This window comes from Pleurodeles waltl, chromosome 2_2, assembly GCF_031143425.1.
Source record: "Pleurodeles waltl isolate 20211129_DDA chromosome 2_2, aPleWal1.hap1.20221129, whole genome shotgun sequence".
In the NCBI taxonomy this organism is placed as follows: domain Eukaryota; kingdom Metazoa; phylum Chordata; class Amphibia; order Caudata; family Salamandridae; genus Pleurodeles; species Pleurodeles waltl.
In genome coordinates, this window is record NC_090439.1 from 45537994 (window position 1) to 45561099 (window position 23106).

A 23106-nucleotide genomic window follows, 5' to 3' on the forward strand; every position below is an offset into this window, starting at 1 on the left:
ACCATACTGTTTTGAATTGGAGGGCAGTCTTGCCACAGCATAGCCAGGGGATGGGGAAGTACAAGGCTCAAGGTAGCCCCGTTGGCAGAGGCTGTTCAACAAAAGATTTTGAAGCCATCACACAAATCAATTTTTCAGTTGTCAGATTGCATTGCCACTGAAAATGACACTCTAATAGAAGAGGTGGAAACTATACTGAAAGAGAATGAGAGAGGAGTGCAGAAGAGGCCCAAGAGCAGTCCATTGCCATCCTTTTTCAAACCAGGTAAAAAGGGATCTATGGTAGCAATACGGATGCTACTACTGCTCCCCCATTACAAGGGGAACAAGATGATGTCCGCACTAAGGCTAAGGCATTAAGGGCCAGATGTAGCAAAGGGTTTTTCCCATTCTGTGTCAATGGAAAAATGTGTTCGTACATATGGCCCTAAGCTCTCTCCAGGAAAATGGTGCTAGTGCACTTTGTAGAAATATAGTTGTGTACAAAGTACCCTGCTCAAATTGCTTCTCTTTGTTAGAAAACTTGGACCCCCATTAACAATCAGCAACCTTAATGTAATCTTGGAAAAATCTGGTCCCCAGGACATAAATTTTAGCTCCCATAAAGAGGTATTAAATCTTATCTGTGGTCTGAAAAATGAGATAAATGAACTTAAATCAATGCTGACAGAGGTGCTCTCCTTACTCCAAACAACAGTACAGGAAGGGGACGTAAAGAGGCACCTCGAAAAGATCTCAAATCATGATATATTCATCTCTATTAAGCCAACAAGTTTACAGGGTGATAGCACCTCTCAGGTAATCAATGGGAAAAGAGTACCCTTGGAAAGAAGCTAAATGGGTACAAGGGAAAATAGAAACAGTAGCATCAACACTCAAATTCGCACCCAAGTGGCAGTGGCAAACCCCATGGAAGGGCAGTCTCTCACTAAGGACCATATCAGTGGTCACTCAATATATATATGCATGGTCCACAAGTTACCATTGAAGGCCCGGGAGGATAGCATGTCATTAAAAAATAAAGATATTCATTGGATAAGACACATGAGACTAGTTGGTGTTCTATTATACATTCAGATATCTTATTTGTTAAATGACTTTCGGGGAGGCGGAGCAATGGGACATGATTGAAATAAAATTGGCCAGTCCTGTTTTAGTGGAGGGCCTGATATCTATGGAGGCTTGTTATCCACCACTCAACAGCTTAAATATTTTCTTTAAAAATCACCAGCCCAAGCAACATATCCCACCCTCGAGGGCTCTCACCACAGATAATATGAAAATGTCACCATCTTTAAGGGCCCAAGCTATGGAAAATATCAGGAGGGAGCACAGAAATTGGCAAATTTGGCCAGGAGTCAGAGATTGCCTGAACGCATGTGTGAAGATGATCTATCAGACATTGATTGACTATCGGAAGCAGTTGCCCCCCCAGGATACAGACATATTGACCCATGGTCTAAATCCACAAATAGCAATTAACGGGTCCCCAAAGGTAAAAAGCCTGAGGGTGCTACAGCACACTGGGGCTGTAACAATTAATAAAAATGATGATACTAGGAGGTTGGATGGAATACCAAATGTAAAGGACCTACATAATTCTCCCACAGGGAATTGCTACATTTATCCTGGTTTAATTGTATGGAATGTAGTGGATATACCAATAAGGTTGATGATGTAGATTGGGGCTTGTTCATTGACAACTTCAGTGTATGTTTGATTCAGGAAACATGGGCCACCACAAATGTGCATAGATAGAGTTATTTTTATTTTTTTGCAAAGAGGCAATTCCATCGCCGGAGAGGAGGGCAGGAGGGGGCCTTATAACATGGATAAAAATGTATCTTGGCTGCACAATGAAGGAAATTTATGCTGATTCACCTGATACATTAGTGGGCAGCATTAGGTTAAAACATGGACCCCCGCTTTTGTTTATAAATCTTTATAATAGACTGGGTCCCTCAGCCAAACAACCAAAACTATTAGCCATCTGAGCACACTCGTGGCAGAGTTATCATCTACGTACCTTGTCATTATTGCTAGAAATGTTATTGTGTCATTGGAATCCGACCCTCTATTTGTAGAAATTACACAGGAAGTGGATGTAACATGGGGAATCCCATCTCTTTCAATGTCAGGAAGCAGTCTAAGACAAGCAGTCTAAGACAAGCATTGAGGTATTGCAGACCATAGACATAATGCTGACACATGGTTTGCGGCCAGGGAATGGGCTTTTCCCACAGCAACACCTATCGCATTTTGATGCTGCCTCAGATTTACGAGAATTCGTGAACTGAGGTAGCACCAAAATCTAACACCACCCTAGGGGTGGCGTAGCAAGGCGCAATGAGGAGAAATACCCTTATTCCTTCACGTTTGTTTGCTTTTTCTATGCGTGCTGCATTCTGGAGCACACATTGAAACAGCAAAATGCCAGAAATCATTTTGTTATGTGTGAGAAGCTGTCCCTTCCTGCACAAAAACATTCATTTCAAAATTTTGTTTTGGCACTTCTGTGTGTGCTGCATTCTACAGCACACACAGAAGTGCCAAAGCGCTATTAGTGATTGTTTATGTGCAGGAAGGGACAGCTTCTCGCACGTAAACAATCACACCCCTCAACGCAGAAATCCTTGTATGATAATGCAAAAATGCCTACTTGGGCACAGGCAGCTTAGTTTAGTGCCAGCGCAGGGGAGAACACAGGAGTGCACCGCATTCAATTAAATACGGGTTGTAAAAATATGGGCCTGGTGTTTGGAGACAGCAAGTATACAGTGAAGAAGACCATATCTTTAGATGGTGAGGCTCTCAAAAGAGTACCGGAATTCGATTATCTGGGAATTAGACTAGATAACTCACAAAAATGGTCAGGCCAATTGTTAAGGTGCACCATGTCCTTAAGACAAAAGGTCAGAGGAATCTTAAGGTTTGCTAGAAGAACATCTAATTTTCCCATTATGCCAGCGTTAGAGATATATAAAATTCAAGTCAGAGGGGGAGCTCTGTATGGTGCTGAGTTATGGGGATACACCAAATTGGATGATGTGAAAAAAGTAGAAAATTGCATCTTAAAACCACTATTAAAGATCCCACAGAGCTCACCAACTCTCCCTATTCACCTGGATCTGAGTCTGTTATCATTTGCAGATATTGCCGCTCTTCAGCCGCTGCAGTATTGGATCAGAATATGGTCCACAGAAGCAGTAGAACTAAGTATGGCTTAGATGGCTGTGGGAGGGTCACGATGTTGAGAAAATTGTGAGTTGCTGCTATGTAAAGAACAGTTCTATTAAATTAGGCTTATGGTGCTATTGGTCAGGCCCCTTACATCTTTCCAAAAATGCTTTACAGAGCCTAAAGGATGCATATTGGGCTAGTGTTCAAATGGATCAAGTAGTACCTGTATCTTCAGGGACCCTGATGGACAGATTCTTGTCAATCAAGTGTTTTTGTGAACAAGAACATTATTGTTACTGTTTTCTAGCCTTTGGCATGGGCACTTTACACTAGGTTTAGAAATGGATCCTTACCTTTGAGTGATTTTACTACCAGGTGGAAACAAAATCACGGATTAACTGACTTTTGCCCTCTGGGATGTATAGCTCAAGAGAACATCAGCCATGCTTTATTTTACTGCCTGCTTACAAAAAACAGAGGGCTCTTTGGATTAGACCCCTCTGTGTATTGTTGGAGCTCAGCCATCAACACTCAGCCCTTATGATTTTCATAAATAGTACCCATGGCCTTGTTGTGTGTTCTGTAGTAAAGCTTTTAACAGCAATATGGCACATTAGGTCAAAGTCATTAAGTGCCAAGGACATATTCTAAACCTGAGGACCTAAAATGAATTCTGGAGAACATGTTTTATTTTATGTTTTAATGATTTGCATATATTTCGATTAATATGTAGATTTTAATCTTAGAGGAATCAGGGAGTGTGTATGCTACCACATTTTAGTGAATGATAGTTTTACTTTCTTTGTGATTGTACCTTTTATGATTCAAATGAATTGAAATAAAGGCTGATGATAATGATGATTAATTACATTATTTTCATGGGACTCCCAATTGGGACCTTGGCATTTTTTGGGAATTTGCACCTTCACATAACTTGCGAAGAGAGTATCTGTCTTATAGCAACAAATGTAAACTTCATCTTCTGAGTCTGTATCTTTTTAAATGGATGCTTTTATGTAGATATTCAAGGAATTCCCTAATTTTCTAATCCTGAAAATGTGCAGGATACACAAACAGGGGACCAGAATTTGTCTGAACCACAGGAAGTTTTAACCGACCTCACCTGCACTAATGTTTCTACATTGGCTCCCTTTATAACATACGATCAAATTCAAGATTCTTTGTAACATGAACAAGGCACTACATAAAACAAAACTTAAAGATCATCATACTCTGACTTCCACAAACCAATTTACTAGTAATGTAGGGCCATCCAATGGACAGCATATTATCCAGCACAAGCTAAAAAACGTGAAATACAGAGAAAGGTATGTAAAGTCTTTGAGCCTTTAATTCTGGAAAGAACTGAACCGTATCTTAAAAAACAAGATTATCTCCATTTTAGAAACACAACAAAGCCTACTTTTTTAGAAGCCTTCAATTTACCCCTTTAAAATGTAAGTCCAGCTTGAAAATATACTGAAGAAGTATCCATCATGCCTTCAAATCACCATGGATCCTATGTTTGCTCTGTTTATTGGCTGATTAGGATATTCCATTGGTGTGTTTCCTTTATATCTTTGTGATGACCTTCCTTCTATTGTTATCCTGCTTTTATCCAACTCCATTCTCCTCTTACTTCTTCTCCTGTCACCTCTAAAATGGTAGATTGGTGACATGTAACCACATAAAAAACTACATAAATAAACATATGCTGAGCAACGTATATCTATTTAACAAACACTTTGGAACAGAAAATTTGGAAATGTAACATCAGATACTCTATTTCTAACAACCCAGTACTGGAATCCTTCCTGTTTGTTTGGCTTTTGTGGCTTCATTTGTTTACATGCAAGGAAAGTTTCCTGCCTAGAAGGTGTAAAAAATGTGTCTGTCTTTCTCAAATATGCTGTTCCTAACACCTCTCTCAATATTCACCTATTTTCCCACCCTGCTAGTCACTCCATTATCAACCAAATGTTGAGGCACTAAAGTTTGTGTTTTATGATGAATAGTCACTTAGTAAAATGTGTACCCTACCAATGAGGCTTTCATTAGGCATGAGCGATAAATTCTGCTGTGTCGGAAGAGTTGGCAGAATAAAGGCCACTCTGCTTTACGTTTGTGACGTTGACTTCCAGCAGAATTCCACCAATCGCCACGTTAGGGGACAAGTGGAGTTCTCACACGTGGCTCACCAAGTTGCCAAGCGCAAGCAAGAATTGGTGTCCCTGAGCACTATTTTTGGATGCTGGGAGGGCACCCAGTTGAATTTTACAATGCAGGCACTTACAACCATTCGTTGAGAAAAAGCTGCTGCTCGAATAGAAAATCTAATTGAACAGCAACAAAATAAACTTGAGCTGCTGAGTTGTATTGGCCCCACTTGTAGACATTCATGCTGATTTTTCAGTGTGGAACAAGCTTCCAGCACCTAAAATTAGCTCATGCAGTGCAACATGACAATTTGTTGAGTTTTCATGTAGCTGCACAGACTTACACAGAGTGAAACTCTGTGAGTTCCTCCCACTCTGAGTTTTCAAATTTGCCTTTGATAGCTTCTTGTTGCCAGCCAGGGTAACGAAGGGGTGTGCAAATTCAAGTAATTTAATTTCACATAAGTACATAAGGTTATTGTGAAATATTGGGCATTAATTAAGCAAAATGCAAATCCATCACTTTGTACTATATTTTAGCATTATATGCATCTTTAAGTACATTTTTGGTGGAAGGACACATTTAAACAAATGCAGAGTATGTTACTTTCATGCTTTTGTGTTAAAGTTTAATCATGAATTGTGAGTTTGTGGTACATTTCTACTGCTAATGGTGTACAATTACTCAAAGTGGCATGGTGGTGTAATTTTAGGAATTAAAAACATAACAGAAAATGACTGAAATATTGCAAATGACGCCACTGTTATTGAAATTTCACATTGAGCATAAAAAAAAACTCTGAAATTCCGTGAAAAAAAGTAAAAGTTAAAGTACTGTATATGTGGGCTAAAAGGCCAGTATAAACACAGTGTTTTAAACTAAAACAAAAATACTAAAATTCAGTAGTTATAGCTATTTTAAGTAACTATAACTCAGCCCTTGCCATGTACTGCTTATGACATAACATATTACAACACTCATGACATGATCTGTTATGTATTGATACAATTACTGGTTACAACTGAACTGACATCACTGATAACAACACTGTGCATGGCGCAGCCATAAGTTATAGATACTTGAAGAGCCTGATTCACAAAGGTAAACCTACGCTTTAGTGTAAGCTTACGTTTTTTTGCAATTCATGAAGGAATTTTACCAGCAGCATCTTTATGACTGCCAATCTTTTTATGTGCAGCGACTCTGCCATGAGGATGAAGACTCCACACTCGAAAAAAATACTATTAGTGAAATTCCTTTGTGAATTCCAAAACATTGTAAACTTACACTAAAGTGCAAGTGCAAGTTTATCTTTCTGAATCAGGCCCCAAATGTCTATAACAGTTGAATGTCAGTGTTTTTTTAGTTCCAAGCTTTATGTTTATTCTGACATTTTCACCTAACTATAACATCACTTTAACCTTTGTAGTTTTTAGTGAATTTCTGAGTTTATTTTAATGCAATGTAAGATATTATTACCATACCTAAAAATAGTGTCACTTTAACTTCTTTTTTCCAGAGAACATATATACACATACAGACACACACACAAATTGCAAAATATTGTCAAATTAAGTTTGCTGTAATTATCATTCACATATGAGATCAAACTATATTGTATTTTAAAACAATATATAAAAGATACATTTGTAAATTACTCAATACCAAGTATGTAAAAAGCTAGACACAAGGCAATATTACTGTATGCATGTAACATAATTGAGGTTTGCCATTGGAAGTGCAGATATAACCATACACAATTCTTCTCAAACTAACAACATACCATTTTAGAATTGTCACAGATATTCTTGGAAAATTCCCATTGACCTACACCCAGAGTTCTTGTCAAAATGTCTACGTCAAACATTATCAGATATTTGGGTCTTCTTTGTAGATAGTGGATGACTGCAAGGTGCAATAAAATTGCATACAGAATTATAGTATTCATCACCTTATTCAGCATCTTAATAGTTGAAATTGGTTTACTTATTACATATCACTGCAAGACAAACATAGCCTCCAAGGATATAGATGACTTTTGTGCCACCTAAACTCATTCCCCCAAAGTTGGTTTAGTCTATTCTAAACCAGTCATAGACAAATGTGGAATAGATCTCAAACCTCTTTGACCAGATGGTGCCTACAGTAAAATTCATCCTTTGCTTGTATTTTATTTATTGGGGCTCACTAATGGAAGAGAAATCATGAAAATAACCAGATTTTGAGAACTTTCCAGAATGAAAGATGCTTTATCTGGAGTTTCAATGGAGCAGAAACAAGGAATACAGGGAGTACTGAGGTTACAGAAAGAAGCTTTCTTGCTGGGGTGTATGTTGTTTCTGGTAAATTAATTTAGGAGTCAATAATAGAAAGCATGTTGAACAAGATTAATTTGCTGGATGGGACCCAAAGTAGATCATGTTAGAGACATGTCATGAGAAAAACAGGGAGCATGCATTATTAGAACTGCTACCAGGTTTTGGACAGTTTGCAAGCAAGAGAGTAGCAAGCATTTGATTCTCAGGAATGAGCTATTACAGGACTCCAATCTTGAACCAATCAAGTTTGCAACACATGTGAGTCTGCTAGAGATTGGGACTACCTCTGACAATTAAAATTCACTATTATTTTAAGCCAGTACTGTTGTTTCCAGTTTCTCAAAGCTGGAAAACATCTTTGAAAGACCTGTGTTTGAGGTGATACAATATCTTCAAATTAGTTGAGGCATCTGTATAAGAATAAACACTTTGCCAAACAGCAACAAGAGGTTTCAAATCCGATTGTACAGCTAAAGTAACAGTGCAGAGCCCTATGAACTACACGAGAAAAGGCAGTCAGGAGTGTCTTGCAGGGCTGTGTTGGGGCAGGTGGCGCGTGAGGGGAGTGGAGGGCAGTTAAAAAAATGTAAAAATCACATACCTGTTTCACCGCCACTGCCGCCCCACTGCTCCTCTCCTGCACTACAAGCACAGGCCCCCAGCCTGCCCTGTTGCCATTCCCAACGCTGATGACAGCAGCATTCAGATTGGCTGGGAGCGCCCAGCCAGGGTGCTCCCAGGCAGACTGGGAGCCTGTGCCTGCTCTCTCCAGCTCGGCAACTGTGTTGCGGGGCTGGAGCGAGCCCATTGCGCATGTGTATTTGGCCGACATGAGACTCCCCGCCCAAACAAACATGCGGACTGAGAGGGAGTGCTGAGCACACACCCTCATTCCCATCGTAGCCCATAGCCCTGCTATTTTACTACAAAATGATAATAAACATAGTTTACTATTGTTTTGTAGTAAATATTTTGCAGCTGCTGCTGCTGGCAGGAGGGGAGGGGCTCTCCTCTGCCATAACAGAGGAGCTGCATCTGGAGGCAGTGCGCAGGGAACATAACCGTTCCAAAATCAGTTTAAGTCCTCTTCTGAGGGAAATAGCTTAGTCTGACACTTTGTCGTCAAACCCAGTAGAGTGTATCTGGCTCTTAAGCATCTTATGGTAAATGCTGTTCCAAGCACCAAACACATCTAAAGGAATTAGAAAACTTGAATGATTATTGTCCGCTGTCTGACTTAGATTGCCTGCCATTGATAGCATTGATAGTTTAGGGCTGTGGTGGGGACCAAAACCAGTTTGTGCATTGTGCATTGGATCATTAAGCTTCCAGGAAGAGGCAGTGGTCAATGATTGGCTTTGCATAATTTGAGAATCTTAGCCCCAGCTGGGGGCATGGATCAAGGTCATACTTTTTAAATAATGGCATTACTAAGCCCTTTTCAAACACATTTCGAACCTGGCTAACAGAGAGCGATAAGTTAAGTATCTCCAGGAGGGCTGGAGAGAAAACGTTCTTAAGAGGGTGAAGTTATTGAACACAAATGGGACAGATTGGTGAACCCCGCCTACAGTGTGTAATCTGCCATGAGACAGAAGACCAGTCCAAAGACTGGGAAGATGTTGAAGAAACTTCAGAGAAGGTGGTGGAATCACTACAAGGGAAAATAAATAATGCCATTTCTGATAAGTACAGTTTGTTATAAACAATTTGAGAGCTTAAAGATTCGTCTTTTGTAGACCACATAGATGGGAGTTCATTTTTGAATTTATTGAGCCCTTTTAGTTTGTTCACTACCAAAGCTATTTTTCCTGAATATTTGAAGCATTTTGCAGCTTTACTGGTGTGTTTAGAAGAATGCAGCATGGCTTTGTAGTTAATTCCCAGTTCATCATTATAAGTGTGCTCTCAGTTGCTTTCAGGCCTTTTGACTGTTTTCCTGAGGTGTTAGAGTTCATTAGTAGAGCATAGGAAGGGTTTAGCAGTAATTGTGAGCGGACTGTGATTGCTATGGAGCAAATAATTTAAGCAGCAGATACAATTAAAAAAATATATATATTTGTAAAAAGGATCATGGTTAACTGACATCAGAGTAGTGTAAAAGCCAAGTAATGACCCCATTGCATTGCGTTTTATCCTTTTCCAGCCTTATGGTGTAGGACATTTCTTGTTTGGAATTAAATGAATGTTAGATTTGATGATATAGTGATCCAACCACCCTGAAGGAAAAACTGCCTGTAGCTGTAATGCTGACTCAAGTGTCAATAAATAAGTATAAGATGTGGCCTGCTTTGTGAGAAGATGAATTTACAAATTATTCCAATTAGCATGCATGAAGATACTCAATGCTGACATGAGTAAATATCTTCTTGTTTGTCTAACTTGAAGTCCTCTTAATTAATCAAGTGTTAATGTAGGGTACTGAGGGTTGGTAGCCTTTCATTAAAGTCCTGTAAAAAAGTGTGGCATGGCAAGAAGCATGATTAAATAGGGTGAGACAGAGTGATTGGTGGGTAGAAGGAGAGATTGTAAAGGATAGCTCTTCGGAATTAGTCAGCTCTTTTGAATTAGTTATTGGTGGAGAAGTTGAGTTGTGAAAACCAATATTCTTTCCAATATAAATAGTTCCACCTATGTGGTGACTGTTACCATCATGATCTACTTAGTGAAGATGTATTCAGTCAGGCAGGAATCTATTAATGCAGAAGTTAACCTGTACTTCAGCTGTGTTTCGGTGGCAAAATACAAAGCTAGGTAACTTCATAATGTGAGTAAGAATGACCTGTCATGTGTGATCCTGGGATGCTTTGGGGAGGAGATGGTTCTCATTGTGCATGTTAACAAAGTGCCTGGAGGCAGACCAGCAGCATCCCAGTGCTCTTGGCTCAGCCGTCTGTGGACAGACCTATTTTTTGTGTGCCTCTGGGGTGTTACTGTGTGGGTGCAGGTGTTCTGCTTTTATGAGCAGTTGGTCCCTGCACATGCTCAGTCAGGTGAGAAGTAGTGGCTCCACAAACTGCTCTCAACTGTAATATGGCACAGAATGCTTAGGCAGAAAAGAAGGATTAATTGGTGGAATATGGTTACGTATCAAATTCACTATTGAGCCTAAGTTGTTGGAACAGATTTGAATTCTACCAGAATAAGTAGTCAAAATAGGATAGTAGTTCATGTAATACGAAAAACAGTAAAAAAGGGCATAAAATAGAAATTAAAATAATATATAGTCCTTTCAAAGAGTAATGTGTGCAAGACCTAAAGAGAGCCAATTTAAAAAAACTGCATTCGTCGATGCCAATATAGTTTCAATTCCACATTGATAGACCTGACAGCCTTAGGGTGCTCACCCCTAACTTTTTGCCTGCCTTCCTCCACTTTTTGGATACAGTTTTATTGCTGGTTTTAAGACTCTGTGCACTTTACCACTGCTAACCAGTGCTAAACTGCCTATGCTCTCTCCCTTTAAACACAATAACATTGGATCATACCCAATTGGACTATTTAATTTCCTTATAAGTCCCTAGTAAAGTGCACTATATGTGCCCAGGGCCTGTAGATTAAATGCTACTAGTGGGCCTGCAGCACTGATTGTGCCACCCACTTAACTAGCTCCTTAACCTTGTCTCAGGCATGCCATTGCAAGGCCTCTGTGTGTGCAGTTTCACTGCCAATTCCACTTGGCATTTAAAAGTACTTGCCAAGCCTAAAAGTCCCTTTTTCTACATATACGTCACCCGTAACGTAGGCCCTAGGTAACCCATAGGGCAGGGTGCTGTGTAGACAAAAGGCAGGACATGTACCTGTGTAGTTTACATGTCCTTGTAGTTTAAAACTCCTCCATTCATTTTACACTGCTGTGAGGCCTGCTCCCTTCATAGGCTAACATTGGGGCTACCCTCATATACTGTGTGAGTGGTAGCTGCTGATCTGAAAGGAGTAGGATGGTCATATGTAGTATGGTCAGAATGGTGATACAAAATCCTGCTGACTGATGAAGTTGGATTTAATATTACTATTTTTAGAAATGCCACTTTTAAGAAGTGAGCATTTCTCTGCACTTAAATCCTTCTGTGCCTTTCAATCCACATCTGGCTGGGTTCAGTAGACAGCTCCCTCGTGCATTCACTTAGACACACCCCAAATACAGGATACTCAGCCTCACTTGCATACATCTGCATTTTGAATGGGTCTTCCTGGGCTGGGAGGGTGGAGAGCCTGACACTGACTTGTCAAAGGACAGTAGCCTGCCCTCACACAAAGGACTGCCACCCCCCTACTGGGACCCTGGTAGACAGGATTGAACTGAAAGGGGACCTTGTGCACTTCTAAGCCACTCTTTGAAGTCTCCCCCACTTCAAAGGCACATTTGGGTATTTATACAGAGCCTCTGCCCCTACCAACGCAGACACTTCATGGGGAAGAGAACCTGAACCAGAATCTGCAACCTGCCCAGAAGAACTGTCTGGCTGCCCAAAGGACTCACCTGACTGCTTTCTGTGAAGGACGGCTGCCTTGCTGTTGTCCTGCTGCCTTGCTCCTCTCTGGCTGTGCTGAGAAGTGCTCTCCAAGGGCTTGGATAGAGCTTGCCTCATGTTCCCTGAAGTCTCAGGACCAAAAAGACTTCGGCCCATATTTATACTTTTTGACGCACAACTGCGCCAACGCAATTGTGCGTAAACATTTTTACAGCCGGCTAACGCCATTCCAACGCGCCATGCGGGCGCCTTATTTATTGAATGACGTTAGCCGGCGCTGCGGACTGGTGTGCTTAAAAAAAAATGACTCACACCAGGCAGCGCTGGCGTATGGGAAAATGGGGGTTGTGCGCCAAAAAATGGGGCAAGTCAGGTCTGAGGCAAAATTCAGGCCTCAACCCGATTTGCGCCATTTTGTTTGACGCCCAACCTCCATTGACATGACTCTTGTCTTAGCAAAGACAGGAGTCATGCCCCCTTGCCCAATGGCCATGCCCAGGGGACTTATGTCCCCTGGGCATGGTCATTGGGCATAGTGGCATGTAGGGGGGCCCAAATCAGGCCCCCCTATGCCACAAAAAAAACCGAAAAAAAATACTTACCCCAACTTACCTCAGCTTCCCTGGGATGGGTCCCTCCATCCTTGGGTGTCCTCCTGGGGTGGGCAAGGGTAGCAGGGGGTGTCCCTGGGGGCATGGGAGGGTACCTCTGGGCTCCTTCTGAGCCCACAGGTCCCTTAACGCCTACCCTGACCCAGGCGTTAAAAAACGGCGCCGATCAGGCTGTGTGCCGTTTTTTAAGGCCTGCCCCCTCCTGTGCATCAAAATGACGTCAGAGTATAAATATGGGGCACAGGCCTTAAAGTCATTTTTTGGAAGGGGACGCCTACCTTGCATATAATTAACGCAAGGCTGGTTCCCACTTCCAAAAAATGATGCACATGGTGGAACTTTGACGCCCGCGGGGTCGGACGTCAAAGTATAAATATGGGGCAGGGTTTGCGCCGATTGTGCATCAAACATTTTGACGCACATTCGGCGCAAACAGAGTATAAATATGCCCCTTCATCTCTGCAAGAAGGACTCCTTGTGTGGCAAAATTCGACGGACAGCCTGCTAGAAACAACGCACAGCCTGCATCTCGGTGAAAAATTCACTGCACGGCGAACCAGAACGATGGAGCCTGGCTCTGCAATGAGAAGATCGACGCAGTGCCCGCATAGCGACCGGAAATTCGATACACGGCCCACTGGATCAAGGCACAGCCGAGCTGGAACAACCCAGCCCAACTTCCAGAGAGGAACCAATGTAGCACCTGCTGTGCGGTAGAAATTTCCACGCAACGCCCACCGGATTGACACTGCCCCTGTGACTTTATCCTGTCAGTGCCGGAAATCCATGCATCGTCTCCAGGGAGTCTGAAAACTCTGCAACCCGAAGGGGATCCAAGACCGAGCACCTGAAATCGATGCAAAGCCGTCCCTGCGTGAAAACTAAATGACACATCGCCGTGTGCAGCTCGAGAAGTCAACGCACACCTCCCTGTTTTCAACGCATCTCCTCCTCTGCGGTTTTCTGCGGAGATTTTTAAAGCAAACCAGGTACTTTGTCCTTGAAAGAGACATTTATTGCTTTTAAAAGACTAGAGACACTTTATATCACGTTTACAGTGATATCTCAACATATACTTATTGCATTTTAATCATTTTGACCTGCATCTTATCAGATAAATATCTAATATTTTTCCAAGCACTGTGTGGTCTATGCTTTATGGTGCTATACTGTGTTATTGCATGATTTATTGCACAAATACTTTTCACATTGCCTTCTAAGTTAAGCCTGACTGCTCAGTGCCAAGCTCCCAGAGGGTGGGCACAGGATAATTTGGATTGATTGTGACTTACCCTGACTTGGCCTGCTCCCAAATTTGCACTGATGCTAACCAATAGTCTTCATGCCTTGCAGTTGATTAAGGGGCTAACATGCCTATATGATGTTCAAAGTCACCAAGACAGAATTCCTGTTATTTATAAAGAAATGCATTCAAAATCCTACAAACCTAGCTCAATAACTCAAGCCTTTCCTGCTTATGACCCTAACTTTTAGTGAATGCCTAGTCACTTGGATTCACCCTGGGCAGCAACATCACCCTCAAGGAGCATGTTTCCAGCAAAAACAAAGCCATCCTGATACCAGTTTTCTCTTTTAAAGAGGTAAAAACATGTTTGTCAGGAAGTAACTTCTGTTGTTCAAGCCCTCACAGCCAGCACCCTAGCTCATCTTGCATTCAAGCTTACCATCTCTGGTGGGTCAAGCTGCATGCCCATCCAGGAGACCATAAGACTATTGACTATGGCTCTGATTAGAATTAGAGAATGTGAAATTAACAAATGTTCTTGTACGTTAATATCACCCTTCCTAATTATGACTTGCTAGGTTTTCCAACACCAGGTTTTACAGGGTGTGGGAGAACCTAACACATTTTTTTCAGCTGGTAATTCCAACTGGAAATATTGCTGAGAATTTAATTGCAGCAACAATTGTAGCAGCTGCCAAGTCTCATTTTGATGTTTTCTAATGCTGGGGGACCTATACATTTTGACCTGATAAAAAAGATCATCCCCTTCCCTCCCCTACTCCAAAACTCATCTCCCTCACCCCCAACTCAACTCACAAGCCCATGCATACACTCACTACCTGTTCAGAGTGAGTGGTCAATGTATGTAGCTAAAACCCCATGCAATGATAACTTCTGTGTGTTTCTATGACCAAACAAAAACAGTAGCACATGGTAATTCCCCTTTTCATGGGCTTCTACATGTAAAGGCATGAAGCCAGAGTCATTTAACCCGGCTAAAATGGTAAAATTGCATGTGATGTTACTGTGGCCCCAATACTGTACAACTCATAATCAGGGTGGCAGAAAAAGGAAAAAAATAAGGTAGTAGGTAGGACTTTTCTATCTCTGCATCCATGATTTGAAACAACAGGTGTGCACCCATCAGGACTGCTCCAACATTACTCAAATTGCACTGAACGAGACCAGAGGCCAGAGAGACTACAGATCCCAGACTGCTTTGCGGCCCTAGGAGGCGGGCAATTTATGTATCTCATGCTCCCACTTGCCAGATCCAACGAGCGCTATAAAGCGCAAGGGGACATACCGCAGCACAGGACGTGCTGATCGAGACAGAGACCAGAGGGACTATAGATCATCCCAGACTGCTTTGCGGCCCCAGGAGGCGGCCATTTTCTGTATCACCTGCTCCCACTTGCCAGATCCAACAAGCGCTATAAAGAGCAATGGGGCATACCGCAGAGTGGGTGGCGCTGATTGAGGCCAGAGAGACTACAAATCCCAGACTGCTTTGCGGCCCCAGGAGGCGGCGATTTTCTGTATCACCGGCTCCCACTTGCCAGATCCAATGAGGTAGGAAAGCGCAAGGGGGCATCCCGCTTGGGTACATGGAGCATAATCCCCTTAATAGTGCAGGGTGAACGCTTGTGAAGCACCCTATAGGTAAATTGCTGCCATATAGTTGAGGGCCGCAAGATTCCTTCGTAATTCTGGAAGTAACTCATTTATTATGGGCAAGAGAAAGGCCACTGATAAACACTTGGGGGCAGCAGGCATAACCAAGTTCGCTAGGCATTCCGCAGAGAACTGTACCCTGAATGAAGATGATGATCTGACAGTGGATGTGGAGGGTTTATTCGCCACAAACAATGCAGACCCATCTCAGTGTAAGGGGAAACAAGTTACACCTCCCAAGGATATACAGACCTACTTTAAGAAAACCACAAAGGGGCATGGCACCAGGTCCGGCTCTAGCCCAAAAGATATCTATGCACCAGAGGATGATCATTTAAGAGTAAGCACACTAGAAGCTGCCCAGGTCCCTTCAATAGATCATTTTCAGTTTGAAAGCACAGCTGCTATTAATATTGACTGGTCCAACCGGTTTGCCCTCCTAGCTAACTAAGGAACTGTACCAGATGAGAACCCTGATTCTTTGTATCTAGCAAGGCACCCAGACACAGTAGATCTAAATCAGCCCAGGATAGGGGAACCACTGGCACAGCTACAGGCGAGTGTGTGAGTGTATGAACAAGATGGCTGTCGAATTAGGTGAAAAGGTGGCCAAATTATCTACTTTGGTGGAAAACTTAGGAACCAAGACAGGCGGTGCAAATCCAATGCCAAAGCACTATAGCCAAGCACCCCTCCCAAAGCCGCAGTCAGTTAAGGGTAATGAGTTAGCTGCTGACAATGGTGGGTTTGCTAGTGTAGCACGGTCAACCTCATCTTTCCTCGTAAGAGGAGAATTAATTGGAGGTAGATACACCCTCAAGCAACACAGTGCACAGCCCACTCTGCCCACTGCCTGCCAAACAGGCCAGATTCATTGTGGGAGTCAAAACACATCCAATAACAACCAGAGTACACATCTGTCTAGCATTTTCCACCTTACAAATGTCCCCAAACTTACACAAGTAGCCAGTGAAACTCAAGAATCTTGCATTAAAAAAGTAATCCAATGGCTCTGAAACACAAGGGGTTGTACGCCTATCATTAGGGATGACATATTATCTGCCTCACGTTGTAGCCCCTTTGCACAACAATGGGATTATATAGGAGTGAAATTTAAGAGTTCTAAATTGGTGGATGGGCTGATATACATGGAATTAAGATTTAGACCTACACCAAGAACATACATACACCTTAAACTCAATGCCTCAAGCTGTCTAGGAGAACCCAAGAACTCAGAAGGGTGTAACTCTTTAATGCACCTCCAACGCACCACATTAGTAGGGGAATGCACTAACTTAGCAGACATTGATTGACAATTGGGGGGTAAGGACATGTTCTGTCCTTAACTGTACATCTAGGGGAGGCAAGAGTGGGCAAACTGCAGCATGTGCCATTGAAGACCTAGAGCTGAGTGCTGTGGGTGATAATACCAGGGACACAGCTACACAGAGCAAGATTTAATCTATTATGGCTGAACAGGCAGGTGCTAGGACGGGACTGGGGTGGGATAGCAGGCTGATTGCCAAAAACTCCATTAGAGTTCGAACTTGGAATGTAGAAGGAGTCCATGCTGAGCTTGCAGACCCAGAGTGGAGTGAGTTCATTGATCACCAGCAGATTATACTTTTGCAGGAGACGTGGGCAGTGACACCAGTACATAGAAGTGGGTATATTACCTTTGTTGCTAATGCAATCCCTTCATCCATGAGTAGAGCTTGTGGGGGACTTCTTATTTGGTTGAAACTAGATCTTTTCCCATTAGTGAAGGTAGTTCCAACGGGAAGTAAGGACTTGCTGGGGGTAGAAATAAACATTAAAACACCTACTGGGGCCAGAAATATTGCAATAATTAACGCCTACATTAGATCAGTCCCTGTAAATGTGTCCTCCCCCACAGTAGTTCAGCTCGCTAATACTGTTCAGTGCCTAAAAGGAGGCACCTTAAACTTGATCGCAGGTGATTATAACACAACACTTGGAAAAGGGCAGAGGGAGATAGTCTATTTGCAGGATCTCCAAGGTGCTCTGATTGGTTTTGGGGCAGCCGCACAAATGACAGGGAAATTAAGCACTATAGCTGGCCAACTAGAAGATCTGATAATGGAGAATGGCATAATAATTGCTAATAGCAATAGCTGTTCCGATAATCCCCCGCACCGGACCTTTAATAGAGGCATTTTGAGTTCTTACATTGACTATATCCCGGTCGACCTGGAAATGTGGCCGCTCTTGACAGACATGGCAGTTATCCCTCAAACAGTCACTGTTTCTGCTTTTGGTGCTGCCGCCGTCTTCCTGCTGCTATGGGTGCTGCTGCTGTCTCTTGTGCTGCTGCTGCTGCCGCTAAGTGTGTTGTCGCTGTCTCTTGTGCTACCGCTGTTTCTCCTGTCTCTTCTGTCACTCCCGTCTCTCCGGTCGCTGTCTGGGCTACGACGAGGAGGGATTTACAAATCCCCTCATCACCCAGACATCGTTGCTGATTGGATCCCGACAAGACTGCATCCAGGTCGAGAAGGTAAGATAATGGCGCTCGTGGGATAACAGTTTCCGGCTTAAATATACAGTGTGATGATAAAAGCCACCCTCATCTGTCTGTGATAACACCGCACCCAACCCCAGAACAGAGGCATCTGTTTGAACCGGGAACGGTTTATGGAAATCCGGACAACAGAGTACTGGCTCGGAGGTCAAACGGGCCTTTAGCTGCTCAAAACTGCACCTTTCAATGGCGGATAGGGAGGAGATATGGTTGGGTTTGTTTTTCCCCAACAAATCAGTGAGAGGGGCAGCAATCTCTGAGAAATGGGGTATAAATCGCCTGTAATAGCCTACCATTCCAAGGAAACCCCTGATGTCTTTTTTGCGACGTGGAAGGGGAAGTTGTGTGATGGCTTGTAATTTCTCCACTTGGGGCCATACGCTCCCATCTCCTATAATGTACTCTTAATGGAATTGTGGCCTAACTCACATTTCTCAGGATTGGCCGTGAGTTTGGCTGTGCGAAGAGCTTGCAATACTTGTTTTAAATGTCCGATATGCTCTTCCCATGTAGGACTATACATGACTATATCATCCAAATAAGTAGCCGCATATGCCTGAAAGGGATGTAGGACAATATCTATGAGGTGTTGGAAAGTAGCTGGTGCCCCATGGAGACCAAACGGTAGGACAGTAAACTGATAAAGACCTGAGGGGGTGGCGAAAGCTGTTTTTTCCCTCTTTCTTCTTTAAGGGGAATTTGCCAATAACCCTTCGTTAAATCCAGGGTTGACATATATTTAGCTTGTCCTAAATGATCCAATAACTCATCAATCCGGGGCATTGGATAAGAATCAAAGTGAGACAGAGCATTCACTTGTCTAAAATCAATGCAAAATCTGGTGGCCCCATCCGGCTTCGGCACTAGGACAATGGGGGAACACCAAGGGCTGGAGGATGGTTCGATAATACCAGCGTATAGCATATCCCTAACTTCCTGTTCTACTACCTGTCGTTTGGCTTCTGGTATTCTATATGGTCGTTGTTGGGCCACCTTATCCCCAATTGTACGTATATGGTGCTGAATCATGTGTTCTGCATGCTGTTTTGGAAAAGACATCTAAGCTAACCTGGACTAAGTCTCTTAGTTCAGTCCTCTGTTCTACCAAGAGCGTCTCATTCATTTGAGGCATTATTATCTCAGTTTCTGTGATTACTTCAGTGAGATATACCAGAATTTCGCCTTCATTTCCTGTGGTTATATACATATCAGTAGTGGACTCATTGTTATCATACCATGTTTTGAGCAGATTGATATGATATATTTGTTCCCTACCAGACCCATTGGGAATTTCAATCTTATGGGTTGTAGGCGTGACTTGTTCCAGGACCGTGTATGGTCCCTGCCAACATACAAGTAGTTTCTTGGTAGAAGGTAATAGTACCAACACTTTTTGTCCTACAGTCAGGCTACGTGGGCTACTGTGCACATCATAATGAGTTTTTTGTTTCTCTTTGGCTTCTCTTAATGTTTTATGAGCTTCTTCCCATAGTTTGTATAGGTTTTCTTTGAGGTCCTTCGTATAAGTGAGGATGTCCTTTAGATCATCCTCTGACTCCTCCCATCCATTGCTCAGCCAATATTTCTAATAAAGTACGCGGCTAACTACCAAACAAAATCTCAAAGGGACTGTGTCTGGTAGAGGACTGTATATGGGTTCGTAGCGCCTATAGGACTAGGAGTAATTTTTTCTCCCAATCCCTTCCTGAGTCACTTGTGACATTCCTCAACAGAGTTTTAATAGTCTTATTGTAGCCTTCCACCAGACCATCTGTTTGGGGGTGATAGACGGATGTCCGAATTTGTTTCACCCCGAGTCTTTGACATACTTCGGACATTAGTCTAGACATGAAGGGAGTACCCTGATCTGTAAGGATTTCTTTGGGAAAACCTACTTGTGCGAAGAACTCGATCATGGTCTGGGCTATGGTTTTGGTGGTCATGCTGGCTAGCAGGGTGGCCTCAGGATACCTTGTAGCATAGTCTACTATAACAAACAAATATTGGTGTCCCTTTACGGACAGTGTTAGTGGACCCACTAAATCCATCCCTACCCTGGTAAATGGGACATCAATTATAGGTAGGGGGTGTAGGGGAACAGTGCGATCGTGGGACGGGTTTATTAGTTGGCATTTTGGGCATACCTGACAATGTTTTCTAATATCACCATATACGCCTGGCCAATAGAACCATTTTAGAATAGCTTCCTCTGCTTTTCCCTCCCTAGGTGACCTTCCCCATTGTCCCCATGCGCTAGGTGGAGGACTTGTTCTTGGTAGGTTTGGAGCACCACCAGCTGGGGTTTTTTATCAGGGACGTCTGGGCATAGCCTATACAATAACTCATTGGTGAGGGTAAAAGTAGGACCTACCGACGAATTATCAGGTGTTAATGCAATTTGCCAAGCATTCTTCAGGGTAGGATTGTCGCTTTGGGCCTGCCGGAATCTTCCTGCTATTGACATTATAGCCTTTAGGGAGGCAGAGACGGGGATTGTGGTAGAAACAATCTCTGTCTGATAAAACCGCTTTTGTTCGCGTTTTTGTTTTTTACTGAGTTTCCTTCTGAGACTCTTTCCCTCTATGTTGGAGGATACGAAAGGGGCTTCTTTCCACCAAGAGTCTGCTATCTGGTCCTGATTGGCTGTGTTCAGTAGCTGTTAAAAAGCATCATAATCAGTTCCTATGATCATATCTCCCCCTAAGTCTGGAATTACGCCTACGAATAGGAACTCCTCTTGCCCCATCCAATTAATCGTGATAGTGGCCACAGGGTATGACTTCCTGTCTCCATGTACACATGTAATTAACACTTGGGTATTGGGGACCCACTGATCTGGTTGTACATAGATCTGTTTTACGACACTTTGACTGCACCCGGAGTCAATAGGAACACTCCTCCTCTCTTTATTTATCCACATAGAGGTGGTGTATTTTGCCATGTTGTGTCCTAGCCATAAGACACGACCCTTCGTCATGCCTATCTCCATTGGCTCTTCCTGTTCTTTTATAACGGACAGTGCCTGGCTATATGGCCCCACTCTGCACAATGAAAGCATTGTGTTCACCGATTGTTCATCTTATTCTGCTTCTTTCTTCCAGATAGGGACTCAGGAGGCACATGTGGGAAAGAAGCAGATAGAGAGAGCGATGAGTGGACTGGTAAGTTTCTTTCTATGTTTTATTTTTCTAAACTGTTTTTTCCCTGTGCTCTGTCTTCTTTTTTATCTACTGCTCTTTTCTTCGGATTCTGCTCTCTTTCTCTGGGTCTGTCTTTCCTTAATTTTGTCTTGTCTATCTTCTATTCTTCTGATTTTTCAATTTTCACTCTCTCTTGCTCTTGTTTCTCTCTCTGTGGTTCACAACCAAACTAAGAACTATAATGTGGACATTCTGTTGTCTTTTCCCTTTTCTTTTGGTTCGTTTTGTTAGAATAGCATTCGATTATGCTGCTTTGGTAACTAACCGACTCTCTTTCGCTATGTACTATAATAAGGAAAAAACACTACAAAATAACAAACAAAAAAAACAAACAAACTCCTAGTATTACCGAGTCTATTAGCGTAAGGTAGGTAAATGGCCTGTTCCCTCCCGCCTTCCGGTCGTACTGTAGAAATAGATTAGACCCTTGTCGTCATACCTGTCAAGGCCATGCTCTCCCCAAATCGTGGCCGGTTCTTGGGGTTTCCTGCCTCCTGACCCTTCGGTTGCTGAAGCGGAGGACAAAACACTGTCGTTAGGCTGAGCTCTGCGTCTGCTGGGCAGGGTGGAACCCGGACGATTCGTCCAACTTCTCTGGGCGTTTCTTCTTGTGCCGCTCCTTTTGGGGTTGTCACTGTTTCTGCTTCTGGTGCCATCGCTGTCTCCTGTGCTGCCGCCGCCGCCACAGGTGCTGCTGCTGTCTCTTGTGCTGCTGCTGCCGCTAAGGGTGTTGTCGCTGTCTCTTGTGCTGCCGCTGTTTCTCCTGTCTCTTCTGTCGCTCCCGTCTCTCCGGTCACTGTCTGGGCTACGTCGAGAAGGGATTTACAAATCCCCTCATCACCCGGACGTCATTGCTGATTGGATCCTGACAAGACTGCATCTGGGTAGGGAAGGTCGGATACAATGGTGCCCCAGTGGTACTGTGGGATCGACCTCGTCATGGTCGACCCGTCACAGGGTCCCTACTGCTAAGACATTTAACGGCTAAATGGGCGAAGCGTACCTCCTCTGTGTCTTGTCATTTCTCCCCTCAGCTAAAGGAAACTGAAGAACACTTTCTCTTTTTCTGCCCGCAATATTAACACCCTTGCGGGAGATGGATAATACCTGCTTGTAAGCTCTTGGGTGCCAGACATTACTGGGAGGCCCTGAGAATTCTGAAGGCAGTGATAGTTGTTGCTTTAACCAAATATCCGGAGCAAGCATGCCACATAAGATGGAGAGACATGTCCTAATGGGTATTCTTGGACTGAGAAAGCGCCCAGGCTGTCTAGCTATCAGACAGATACTTTTGAACTTACATTTGATTACTCCATCTCCAATTTAAACCTGTTTCCCATATGCCATACATGTACTTCTAGTTAAATTTGTTCCTTGCACTTACACGATGCATATGTGTTTTAACTCTTTACCATGTGTAAATAATACATATTCTTACCTTGTTTTTAAAGATCTGAGTGCACTAGGAGATTGTATATATTCAATTATATACTCAATTTTATGAATGTATTTATGTATACTTTTATGGTTGTTTAACAGAAATAAAGTAAATACTACTACTACTACTCAAATTTAGGAAAGATATGAAAATGCATCTATTTAAGGAACACTACAGTGCAGGACATTTCCAATTAATTCCATTTGGGATTCTAGGATGTGGACAAGATGGTTGAATAAGTTGAAGAAAGATGAGAGGTGTAGTAGCA